This window comes from Macaca mulatta, chromosome 3, assembly GCF_049350105.2.
Source record: "Macaca mulatta isolate MMU2019108-1 chromosome 3, T2T-MMU8v2.0, whole genome shotgun sequence".
Lineage (NCBI taxonomy): Eukaryota > Metazoa > Chordata > Mammalia > Primates > Cercopithecidae > Macaca > Macaca mulatta.
Window position 1 is genome coordinate 118,152,078 of NC_133408.1, and position 13,859 is coordinate 118,165,936.

Here is a 13,859-nt window from a genome sequence, read left to right on the forward strand (position 1 = left end):
CCTGAACAACATGGACAAACCCCATCTCTACTAAAAATACAAAATTAGCTGGGTGTGGTGGCACATACCTGTGATCCCAGCTACTCAGGAAGCTGAGGCAGGAGAGTTGCTTGAACCTGGGAGGCAGAGGTTGCAGTGAGCCGAGATCATACCATTGCACTCCAACCTGGGCAACAAGAGTGAAACTCCATCTCAAAAAAAAAAAAAAAAAAAAAAAAGAGAAAAACCATCTGTACTCATGTGAGGCTATTGAGTCTTTGTTTTTGCCATTGTTTTGTTATAGAAATGTTTTATTTGATTACTGAGTACCGATTCAGACTCCACTGTTGGTATTAGAATATTTGGAATTTTAGAATATTTGGTATATGTACCTTTCTAAATTTGAAAAGTTCTGAATTTTTAAGTGCATAGGGTCCCAACAATTTTGGATTATGGATGGTGGTCCTGTATTATTTTTTTAGAATATGTTAATATATTTGAATTTTAACGGCATAACAAAAAGTAACTTTCAGCCAACCCTGTAGAAAGATGAGACAACCCCATGATATCTGAAATAAAAGGCTGAATTTATTACTTAAGTAATCAAGAGCTATATTGGTTCGACTCAGTCTACTGAAAAAAATTGATTTCAGATGGTGATCGGGAGTAGCATTCTTTCGAATTTCTGTTTACAGCTGAAGGAGGGGGTCAACACGGCTTCTGAAGAGCATTCATTGGAGTGAATCTGCCATTTATTGGCTGTTCTTCAAACCATAATACTGATACTGATGGTCAGTTTAAAGAGGCATGTTCTCTGTTGGTAGGTGCCTGATTAATTATATAAGCTTAAAGGCAGTTCTGGGTTATAAAACTGATATTAATTGATTAAAAGGTATTAAAATGAGATCTGTCAGATCTGCTTTAATGACTGACAGTCTTTGTAGAAACCTGGAGACACTTTTTAAAAAATTCTCAATGCAGACTAAAGTGTTTTTTCTTTTCCTCACAAAGTACCTCTTTTAGAACATTATTCTTGAAAACCAAAAATTGACTCACAAAATATTTTTAGTGTCCAACTGATGAAATAATCCCTCATTTTTATTAATTCCATCTTGAAATGGGTGGAAGTTGAACATGGCAGCTCTGGTAAAAGTAATAGAAATATTCTGTTCCACTGGTCTATGTGCCTATTTTTATACCAGTAACATGCTGTTTTGGTGACTATGGCTTTATAGTACAGTTTGAAATCATGTAACGTGATTCCTCCAGATTTATTGTTTTTGCTTAGTCTCGCTTGGGCTATGCGGGCTCTTTTTCGGTTCTGTACAAATTTTAGGATTGTGTTTTCTAGTTCTGTGGAGAATGATGGTGACATTTTGATGGGCATTGCATTGAATTTGTAGGTTGCTTTTGGCAGTATGGTTGTTTTCACAATATTGATTCTACTCATCCATGAGCATGGGATGGGTTTTCATTTGTTTGTGTCATCTATGATTTCTTTCAGCAGTGTTTTGTAGTTTTCCTTTTAGAAGTCTTTCACCTCTTTGGTTAGGTATATTACTAAGTGTGTGTTTGTTTTCAGCAATTGTAAAAGAGGTTGAGTTCTTGGTCTGATTCTCAGCTTGGTTGCTGTTGGTGTATAGGAGAGCTAGTGATTCGTGTACTTTAATTTTGTATCTGGAAACTTTGCTGAATTCTGTTATCAGTTCTAGGAGCTTTTTGGAGTCATTTAAGGTGCTCTAGGTAAACAATTGTATCATCAGCAAACAGCGACAGTTTGACTTCCTTTTTACCAGTTTCCATGCCCTTGATTTCTTTCTGTTGTCTGATTGCTCTGGCTAGGACTTCCAGTATATGTTGAACAGATAACCCAGAAATAAACCAAAATACTTAAAGCCAACTGATCTTTGATAAAGCAAACAAAAACATTAAGTGGGGAAAGGACACCCTATTTGACAAATGGTGCTGGAGTAACTGGCAAGCTCCATGTAGGAGAATGAAAGTGGATCCTCATCTCTTATACAAAAATCACCTCAAGATGGATTAAGGAGTTAAATCTAATATCTGAAACTATAAAAATTATAGAAGATAACATTGGAAAAACCCTTCTAGACACTGGCTTAGGCAAGGATCTCATGACCAAGAACCCAAAAGCAAATGCAATAAAAACAAAGATAAATAGCTGGAACTTAATTAAATTAAAGAGTTTTGCATGACAAAAGGAACACTAAGCAGAGTAAACAGAAAACCCACAAAGTGAGAGAAAATCTTCACAATCTGTACATCTGACAAAGGACTAATATCCAGAATCTACAATGCATTCAAATGAAGTAGCAAGAAATCCCATCAAAAAGTAGGCTAAGAACAAGAATAGACAATTCTCAAAATAATATATACAAATGGCCAACAAACATATGAAAAAATGCTCAACATCACTAATTATCAGGGAAATGCAAATCAAAACCATAATGCAGTACCACCTTACTACTGCAAGAAGGGCCAAGATCAAAACATTAAAAAAAAAAATAACAGATGTTGATGTGGATTCAGTGAACAGGGATCACTTCTACACTGCTGGTGGGAATGTAAACTAGTAAAACCACCGTGGAAAACAGTGTGGAGATTCCTTAAAGAACTAAAAGTAGATCTACCACATGATCCAGGAATCTTACTACTGGGTATCTACCCAGAGGAAAAGAAGTCATTATACGAAAGGATACTTGCACACATATGTTTATAGCAGCACAATTTGCAATTGCAAAAACATGAAAGCAACCCAAATGCCCATCAATCAATGAATGGATAAAGAAACTGTGAGATATATATATATATGCATAAAACTGTGATATATATGTGATATATATGATCATACATATAAGTAATATGTCATATATAAATTACATATATCATATATAAATTACATATATCATATATAAATCATATATGATATATATGATGGAATACTACTCAGCTATAAAAAGGAATGAATTAATGGCTTTCAAAGCAGCACGAATGAGGTTGGAGACTATTATTCTAAGTGAAGTAACTCAGGAATGGAAAACTCAACATTATATGTTCTCACTCATAAGTGGGAGCTAAGCTATGGGGATGCAAAGGCATAAGAATGACACAATGGACTTTGGGGACTCAGGGGAAAAAGGTGGGAAGGGGGTGAGGGATAAAAGACTACAAATTGGGTGCAGTGTACAGTGCTCAGGTGATGAGTGCACCAAAATCTCACAAATCACCACTAAAGAACTTACTCATGTAACCTATCACCACCTGTTCCTCAATATCCTTTGTAAATAAAAAAAATTAAATAAAAATAATAAAAAATTTAAAAATTAAAAAGTAATAGAAATAATTTGAATAACAATGTTGTGTCATTTCAAGGTTCTTTATAAAAGAACACTTAAGTCTACAAGTTAGAAAGTCCTCTATTCTTCAATATGTCTTGTCATATAGTTTCACTACTATCTTAGCTTTATTTACCATAGAAATTATTACAGACTTATAGCAATCAAATCAGTACTACTATTAATATGGTTTTTGTTGCAGTGAAAGAATCTCTAGTGAGTCTGGTATCTCAGTCAATTAGAACTTGAAAGATATTTGCTAAATTCAAAGCTTTGAGTGCAGATGAGATGTCTAGGAGAATGAGAACACGAGGTAACATGACCAATGTGGGCATTTCTAATTAAAATATTAAACAAGGCATCTTTAAAGAATGTCGAAACATTTAGTACTATAAACATCTGTTGCTTTTTTCTAATATGTCCTCGGTTTCTCCTGACATTAAACTATGGACATGAATGTAAAAGCCTACAGAATATACAGTTGCTCTTCATTTCTATGTGATAAAAATAATTTAAGAATAATTATATAATTTTAAATAATTTTAAAAATCTGTGTGGCAGGAAGGTGTTTTATTACTTATTCCTCTCTCTTTTCTTTCTTATCCACTAACTACCTACAGGAAAAAGGGTCTTTGGTAAGAAGTAAAATATAGTTGTAGATGTGATTAATCTATGATTATTGTGCTAAGAAATGGTGTTAGAAAGGGTGATGTGAAATGTATATATCTTGAAAGACTTAAAGCCTTCTCCTACAATGCATTGTTGAGCTGTGCCTCACTGCAGGGAGTCTGGCAGGCATTTGGAATGTTAAGGATTGTGCCACTTCTTCAGAACCTTAGAAGGAGGGCAGAAAAGTAGAAACACACCAATGATTTCTAGGGGAAATGGCAGGAGGAAAGAATCCCTGAGTTCCAGCCTCAGCAAACTTTGAATTAAAAGGTGAATAAACAAGCAAAGTAAATAAATATTTTGCATCTCCTAGACTCTGCATGTATTGGTGATTAGCAGGAAGTTGGGCGGCTTCCCAGAATATGCTTTTCCTGACTGCCTTCCCCATGCTGTTTTTTCTCTGCCTGGGATAATCTTCCTCCAGCTCATTTTTATCTCTTAGTGCCTATGTCATCACGGAAAGCCATGCCTACTCCACTTTAAGTAATCCTTTCCCAGTAAAACATAATCTGTTATCTTTCCTTTATAATACTTATACCACAATATATAATATCTTGTACAATTTTTAGCATTCTTAATAATCTGCCTTTCACAGCAGAAGATGCTCCATGAAGGTCCAGTGGTACAGTGAATCCAGCTCATTCTGGCCTTTAAAGGCTGATAGTTATCCTACGGTGTGATGGTGTGTTACTGTGCATGTCTTTCTGATTTCATATTCTGTGATGTCACACTGGTAGTTTGAAATCAGCCAAGGTGGAGTATTTATACTATGGACATTCGTTAAATGCTATAAAGCTGGACTTCTTTTTCTTATAGAGTTGATTGTTAATCATTTACCAGCACAGCACTGGTAAGGAAAATGGTATTCTTGGTTCCCAGCACAGTGGCTGGCATGTAGTAATGCTCAACAAATATTTGTTGAAAGAATGTATAATAAGTTGAGGGGTTAAAATTATTTTCAACTGCAACAGATACATTTTTCTTAGGTTCTAGGACCTTTCTCATTTAACAAGTTCAATGATTTAATTTTTTATTAGCAACCAACAGGTAGGAAAACAACACAGTATTTATACTTTTAAACATTTCCTTACTTTAAATAAATATTTTTAATACTATGTTCTATGGGAGATTTTTGTTGCATTTTGATACATTTATAAAGTAATTTTGAGCTTCTTAATTACACTGGATTACTGAGATTGCAATTGTTTAGTGTAATTGGGTGAGGAAAAAAATCAGCCCTCTGATTTTTTTCTGGAGAGGTCAGTTGGGTATATCATAGAGAGCACTGGCCCAGTGAATCGATTGAGTCCAAGCTCTAACTCTGCTACTAACCAGTTCTGTGACTTGAAGCAAGTCATCACGTGTTCCTGAGCCTCATTTCTCTAATCACAAAAATGATAAAATTGAATTAGACAATACTTTAGCTTCATCCAGCTTTAAGATCCTGTGTTTAATCTTCCTTGCTTCCTTATCTTTAAGAAATGATTGCCGGGCGCCGTGGCTCACGCCTGTAATCCCAGCGCTTTGGGAGGCCGAGGCGGGCAGATCACAAGGTCAGGAAATCGAGACCACGGTGAAACCCCGTCTCTACTAAAAATACAAAAAATTAGCCGGGCGCGGTTGTGGGCGCCTGTAGTCCCAGGTACTCGGGAGGCTGAGGCAGGAGAATGGCGTGAACCCGGGAGGCGGAGCTTGCAGTGAGCCGAGATCGCGCCACTGCACTCCAGCCTGGGCGACAGAGCGAGACTCCGTCTCAAAAAAAAAAAAAAAAAAAAAAAAAAAAAAAAAGAAATGATTAAACCTATATCTAAAAATTACTGAGAATTTATGTCCTGGGCATATCTTGCCATTTATTAATTATGCCTTTCTCATTATACCTACATATCTCTATGATATATACATTATATACATATGTCCCTTCTCCCAGTGTCTTGCCACTGTACATGGTAAAACTTTGGTAACTAAATGTTTTTATAATCCTCCCTCTTTCTTTCCAGATTCTGAAGCTTCCCTTTCCTTAAAGCTTCCCAATACTCATTTTCAAATTCCCCCTTAATCTATTTTCTACCAAACTTGCTTGTAGAACCCATGATATGCTTCTGTTAAGTATCATTTCTCCCATTCATTTTCTCCTTAAAAAATTTATCGGTTTATGGTCTTTTATATGAAATTGTATTTATCAAAATGTTCTTTTAGTGTGTTCCTTTATAAGTAATTTTAGTAGGCAACAGACTGTCCAAGCTTGACATCTTGTACTGTTGTAAAATTATCCTTCCTCAATGCAAACCTAAATTTCTTAGTGTTCCAAACACTAAGTTGTTTCTTTTTTTGCTTAAGTATAAAATGCAACACAAAGCATTTCTTTGATAGAAAGTCTTTTCAACATTTTATTTGAGATTTCATTTGGAACACAGTGCAGCTTATGTATTTTCCTTTTTAAAAATAATCCTGTAGATCTTCTTAGGGCAGTGGAGAAGGTTATGCTTTAATACAAATTCCAAACATTTATTGCTGCTCATGCATAGTATAGAAAGTTGGATAATTTTGCTCACACATTTTGGACATTAACTACATATGGGATATAGAAATGGGTTTTTAGTCTCTATCTTCCTTCTTTTGCCTCACTGCTTTGTCTGTGTAGCTTTCACCCCCCCTTCCCTTTGGTTTAGCCACTTGGTCATCATATGCTCTAGTTACACTGGAATCTCTTCAGTCTGTTACAGATTTGAAACTTTTTGTGTTATACTCAGGTACTGAAAATCATTATGATCAGATTGATTTCTTTATCAAGGAGTCAAATGTGCTGGCTATATTCCTAGAACTCATAAATCATTTAGGATTATTAACATTAATATCTTACAACAGGACTTTGAGGTACATACTGTTATGAACCACATTTTAAACACCAAGAAACTAATGTCAGGATAATTTAAGTAACTAGGCCGAAGCCAGGCTAGTAATGGCAGATCTGAAATCAGAATCTAGCCTGTCTGGCTCCAGAGACCAAGTTCTTAACTGCTGTTCTATGCTTCTTTTTAAAGCTTCTTTTCTGAAATAAATCAATTAAAAAATCCTAAGAAAAGGTATCTGAAGTAAAAGAAATTTCTTGTGTTTTGAAATTTCATGTGTTTTGTCCAAGCATGATTGATGTCTTTCTTTTATAAAAAACTCAAAGCAGTGCTTTCAAAAGGAATGAATGCCAGGCTGCATGACTACCTTTGTTATAAGCTCTTTTGCCATGTTATTTTATGAATGCCTATCCTTTTCTGTATTGAATAGTGCACATTTTAAATAGTGAGGAGTCTTATTGTAAAATACTTATTGAATTGATTTTTTGAAACTGTGGAAGTATTTCAGTGCTTTAGAAGCAGAAGAAATGTTTAGAGAAGGTAATTGTCTTGGTAAATAGCTTTAGGGTATATAGAGTGCAACCCAAAGCAGCCTGTGACAGGAAGGGATATAAATAATGTCACTAAATGATATTGTTGGTTAATCTGAAATTGTAAGGATTTTAGTTTTGATATTTTCTGAAAGTTAATGACCAGCAAGTGGCAGTCATGAAGCCATTGAAGAAAAGGGGAAATTGTGATCTTAATTATCTTTTAAATAATTATTCATTTGTAGAAAGATTATTTAGTATTGTTTCACTTTTTGCTTCTTTTACATAATGGTATATATTATCAATTTGAGGAAAACTCTGCAAGGACCAAGGTGCAACTTTTCCTGGTTGTGTTTTATCTTTACTATACATAGTAATAATATATACATTACTATGCATTGAATTGGGAGCAGAATGAATATGGAATTCAAAATATCAGAACTAGAACTAAACTTAGAAACCAGGTGGTTTACCACTTAGTTTTATATATTAAAATAAGTAGCTCAAAAAGAGAGGCTGACTCCCCAAGAAAAAATATCTGGCTGTTAATAGAGTATGATAGAGATGAAATAGCAAAGGGTTCTGTTTCAGAGACTGTAAACCCCAACTTCATCACATGTTAGGTATGTGAGTTTGGAAAAGTTACTTCCTCTTCAACAAAGATGAACACATTTATTCACTCACTCATAAAATACATATTGCAAATCAACTTCATGTCAATCACTTTGCTAAATTATTATATTACAAAAATGGAAAAAACATAGTTCCTGCTCTGCTAGAACTTTCAGACACATAAATAAACAATTATAATAAAATAAATACTATAATAAAAGGGGGTATAGATATCTGCAGGGAAGTGAGATGTAGGGCCTTACTGTAAATTGAGATTAATTTATATTTATGCAATAAATTATTTTCTGGGACTTGAAAATCTTATCTGTTCATAATCATATTTTTAGCCTCTGGTGTTCTGGAATATTAAAGCTCATCTAATAAATGTTTTAACTGTTTAAAATTAGTGTGAAATATATTACTTTATCATTGAACTCTATATTTCTCTAAGTAAAATAAAATTCAATTAGTGAGGATTTGTACATCAAACTGCTAAGGATTATGTTTTATATGTGTGATAACAAAAATTATAAACTAGCTGCCTCTTTCTTTATGTTGAGAAGCCTTGTCAATGCTTCTTATCTGTTTCTTTCTTAAAACCAGCATTTATTAACTTTTGTTGCTCTGTACAAGTGGTGCTCTGAGAAATGGAAATGGGATGACTTTGATCAAAATTAACAGCCCTCTGTTCCCCCAAACCAGTTCTTAAATTCAAAAAACTAGATTGATAATTAAGTAAAATGATGTAATTTTATCACTTCAAAATGAATCTTCCATCATGAATTATTATGAGGTAACCTTAATATTAGCACAAAAAGCTAGATTCAACTATTTTGAAAATCTTTTGTATTATAACTTTACTTTTCTACAATTTGTGTGTCTTCTACTTTCTCACATGAGAAGTCAAATACCTATTTAATAGTAGCAAAAGGATAAATGCCCAACAATGATAGACTGAATAAAGAAAATGTGGTACATATACACCACAGAATACTATGCAGCCATAAAAAGGAACAAGATCATGTCCTTTGCAGGGACATGGAAGAAACTGGAAGCCATTATCCTTAGCAAACTAACGCAGAATAGAAAACCAAACACGGCATGTTCTCACTTGTAAGTGGGACCTGAGAAATCAGAACACATGGACATAGGGAGGGAACAACATACACTGGGGCCTGTTGGGGGAAGGTGAGGGAGAAGAGAGCATCAGGGAAAAGAGTTAATACATGCTGGTCTTAATACTTAGGTAATGGGTTGATGGGTGCAGCAAACCACCATGGTACATGTTTACTTATGTAACAAACCTACACATCCTGCACGTATACCCAAGAACATAAAAAATAAATTAAAAAAAGAAATGTATTACATTTTAGTATATATTCTTCAAAAATCCTGCAATTTTTTTTCTTTTTAAATATACCTTTGGAAATTATTCTCTTCTCACTATACTTCTGTACTTATGAACATTAAATAATATTAAGAGTGAGCTCAGTGTCTAACCTGTGGCTTTTGTGTGTGTATATTCTGTGAGGCAAAGCTGGGGCATGTCTACTACTATTATTGATGTTGTTATGGAATGTCATATCTTTTTCACCTCTGAGTAAAGGTTGTGTTTTATCTTTATCGCCTAGAACAAAAATTTTCAGAATGTGGCAGAGAGATCCCTGAGGGTCCCAAAGAGCCTTTTAAGAGCTCTGTGAGGTTATAATCCTACTCCAATGCCACTTGCCTTTTTACTCTCATTCTCCCATGAGTATAAAGTTTTCCAGAGGTCACATGATGTATAATATTGTATCAGTTTGAGTACAGAAACAGATATGAGAATTTTGCTATCTTCTATTGTCAGGCACTAAAGATATTTGGAAAAAATATGAAATGGTAACACTTTTCTCACTAAGTATTTCAAATATGTAATTTGTGTTAATATATGTTATTAATGTTACTAAATAGTTATTAGGTTAACACATAATAAGTTATATATTATTGCTGCTTTTATGCTAATATTTAATGAGTTTGTTATTGTTGCTTAAAATGAATGAATAAGTAGTTTTAAAATCTCTTTAAAATTTTAACTTGACAAATATCTATAGAAATAACCAATATAATTTTAAAAGAGTTCTTTAGGATTCTTAATAATTTTTATATACTAATTTTTAAGACCCAAAAGTTTGAGAACAGCTCTTGTGAAAAAATAAGCAAGTGAAGCTCATAATCCACACACCTTTGTTGTCCTTCTAGCTAAAACATTAAAACTTAGCCAAATGGCCAAGATATTACTTGTGCTGTATAGATGCCCACTGAGGGTTTGAATAGGTTGAATAAGTAAAATATCATGTACAAGGTATATGTTAGGTATAAAAAAATCAGACAATGCCTAGAATAATTCTCATGGTAATTAGTAAAATTTGTTCAACTGAATCTAAATGAAAAGGGCCAAAAACAATTTCTACTTTGGTTTTACTTATGACAGGGATATCTCAATCATTCTTGAATATCTGTACTGATCATTCTGGAGTATTTTCCTTAATTTATTGGTCTGGAAAAACTAGGTAACTTAGTTAATGCAGATTTCCCTACAATCTAAGGACTGTGATAAAGGCTGAGTTGGCTTATACACCCTCACTCATCTCTACCTGTCTCCTCCACATCTTGACCTTGCTTACTATCCAAGTCTCGCCTACCTCTGAGTCTACAAATCTATATTGGATATTCTGAAATATGTAATATTATTCCTTTCTCCAATGAAGTGCAAGTCTGTGCAATAAAATCAACATTCACAAACTCTGTTTATATATTCAAATTTGAGGGAGCTTAATCTAAGGAAACATTTTTTAAAAGAGATTTATGTTTGTTATTTTTATCAGTAAAAACATTGTTGGTATACAAAATAAAGGAAATAGATTTTAAAGAATCAGACTTGAAATGATCAAATGAACATGATAAAAAGATAGAAATTATAAATTTCTGGGAAAAGTGTATTGATTTCTCCTACTTAATTATCATACAATGAGAAAACAATTTAAAAGATTGATAAAATTATATAGTAAAAATGATACTCAAATCAGGAAAGTCATCAGAGATGATATACTTCTTTTAAATTGTGGACTTAAAAGATTCTTTTAAGCAATTACTCTAAGATAGTAATAATCAATTGGCTTTACCTATATGGGGAAAAATTATTTAGGGCATTTGTAAGCTTGATATAGAAGGAAAATGGTCAGTAGTTCACAAAACTATGAACTTAGTGTTACATATTATCACAAGGTTTAATAAAAATGAAGACACTTTTTTTGACCTCTTTTGATGTGGAACAAAAATTAATTCTCCCTGGTATTAGCTTTTCTTTTCAAAAGAAAACAAATCATTCTACCAAAAAGACACATGAACCCACGTGTTCATTGCAGTACTATTCACAATAGCAAAGACATGGAATCCTTCTAGGTGCTCATCAGTTAGCAGGAAGGGTTGAAAAACTACCTATTTGGGTACTAGATTCACTCCCTGGGTGATGGGATTATTTGTACGCTGATATTTTTTGGCTCTGTTTCCCACCAAAATCTCATGTTGAATTGTAATTCCCAGTGTTGGGGGAGGGATCTGGTGGGAGGTGATTGGATGATGGGGAAAGGTTTCCTCTTGATAGCGAGTGAGTTCTCATGAGATCTGACAGTTTAAAAGTACGTCACTACCTCCTTCACTCTCTCTCTCTCTCTCGCTCCACCGTGGTGAGATGTGCTTGCTTCCCCTTCATCTTCCACCATGATTCTAGGTTTCCTGAGGCCTCCCAGCCATGCTTCCTGTACAGTCTGTGAACCTGCAAGTCAATTAAACCTCTTTTCTTCATAAGTGACCCAGTCTCAGGTAGTTCTTTACAGCAGTGTAAAAATGGACTAAAACATACGCCAAACCTGAGCATCACACAATATGCCCAGGTAGCAAACCTGGACAAGTACCCCCTGAATCTAAAACAAAAATTGGTAAATAAATAAATAAATAAAAGTAAATCTCATTTTATTATTATTGATACTGCTATTGTTATTCGAAAGAAACTTCAAACATAGGGAAATCACTGGGAACAAAATTTATACTTAAAATTTTGGGAAAAGACATTTCAAATAGCTGGAAACTTTACTAGTATGTAAGTAAGTTGTTCTTAAGTTTTCACTAGATTAAATATCATGTATGAGAAGTTTCCAGAGACTGCCTCTCAGATATTTTCATTAAGCAGGATAAGGGTGGATTTCAGATATTTTATTTAGAAGAAAATTTGACATAGATGGCCCAGAATTTTGCTTTAAGAGAAAGCAATGGCAGTTATATGGCAGGAATTTTCTGAAGGAGAGAGAAATATATCTGTAACATTTGAGGGGCCTTTCTAGCAGTAGTCACCCATTCTGTTATAGACAGACCCTAAGGTACCCCTATGATCTCCCTCTCCTGATGTTCATGGCTTTGTATAATCTCTTTCTCTTGAATAGGAGTGGAACTTGTGACTTGCCTCTGACAAAGAGACTATAGAAAAGGTGATATTTCATTTACATGATTATGCTACTTCATATAATACTTCATTTAATTGCTCATTCACTCTACAGATGGCCTCTTGGGAGGACCATATGTCAAAGAGTAAAGTGCCTTTACGTGATGACTAGAAGAAGCTGAGGCTCTTTGTCCAGGAGGAAATAAATTCTGTCCACTACCTGAATAATTGTGGAAGCTGAGTCTTCTCTAGTTAGTCCTCCTGATAACAACACGGCCCAGTGAGTATCTTGATTGCAGCCTTGAGGGACTTTAAACAGAGCACCTATCAAACTTATACCAGCATTCCTGACCAGAGAAGCTTTGGGATAATAAATGTGTATTGTTTTAATCCTTTTTGTGGTAATTTGCTATATAACAATAGACTACTAAAACACACCCCAATCTAGATTTAAGAAATACATCTAGACCAAAACTTGATTGCAATACTTTAAAATATTTCACTTAATTGCACCCACTAAACTCTTATTGTAAAGAAATAATGCTCTGCATATTTTTTGAGAACCTGTCGAATGACTACCCCATCCTCACGAACAGACAAGGAGGCTGGATCGGATTTAACACTGCATGCTTCCCTAAAGCGCTTTGTTATCACATCCAATTTCTATATTTTTGCGACCAGAAATTTTTGTATCTCCTAGTGCAATGTACTGCTTGAGGGGTTTGAGATCATATTTAAGCAGAGAGAGAGAGGAGAGAGAATAAAAATAAGGGACGAACTTTGGCTGATGAGATTAACCCAGGAGAAAGTGTATACAATTGCACATAAAACTTACACTGTCTGAATTGAACGACTTGACCTATACGAGTGGGAACAAAGGCATGTATTCAGTGTGTGTGTTGTTGTCATCAAGCCAAAGGGTGAATTTCTTGTCAATTAAGTACTATATTGCAAAGGGAATACTCATATTCTGTATACTGGAAATGAACGACATTGATGAGGAGTAGAGATGCTATAAATTTTATTCTTCAATGAAAACAAACTTTGGTATGCACAACTGCTGTAACAATAAATAAGATTGCTCTAAAGCTAGTGATAAATATTCATGGAAATAATCTAGACAGATACAAAAATAACCAGTTTGTGCATGTAAGGTTTTATCCCTTGATTTTAGAAGGGATTATTTTAGTAATGTGTTTAGCATTTTTTTAAAAATCTTGAAGCAGAGTTGAACAAAGAGAATATAAAGTTGGTAAGTATTGGAATTGAAGGTTGTGCTGAATTCCCTTGAGCTCCAAATATAATCCAGATCCTCTCACAGTGCAGCCCCTTCCAGGAGGCCTGGTATTCTGTCAACAGCCTTTTTGTTTCAGGTTTTAAGAAATAG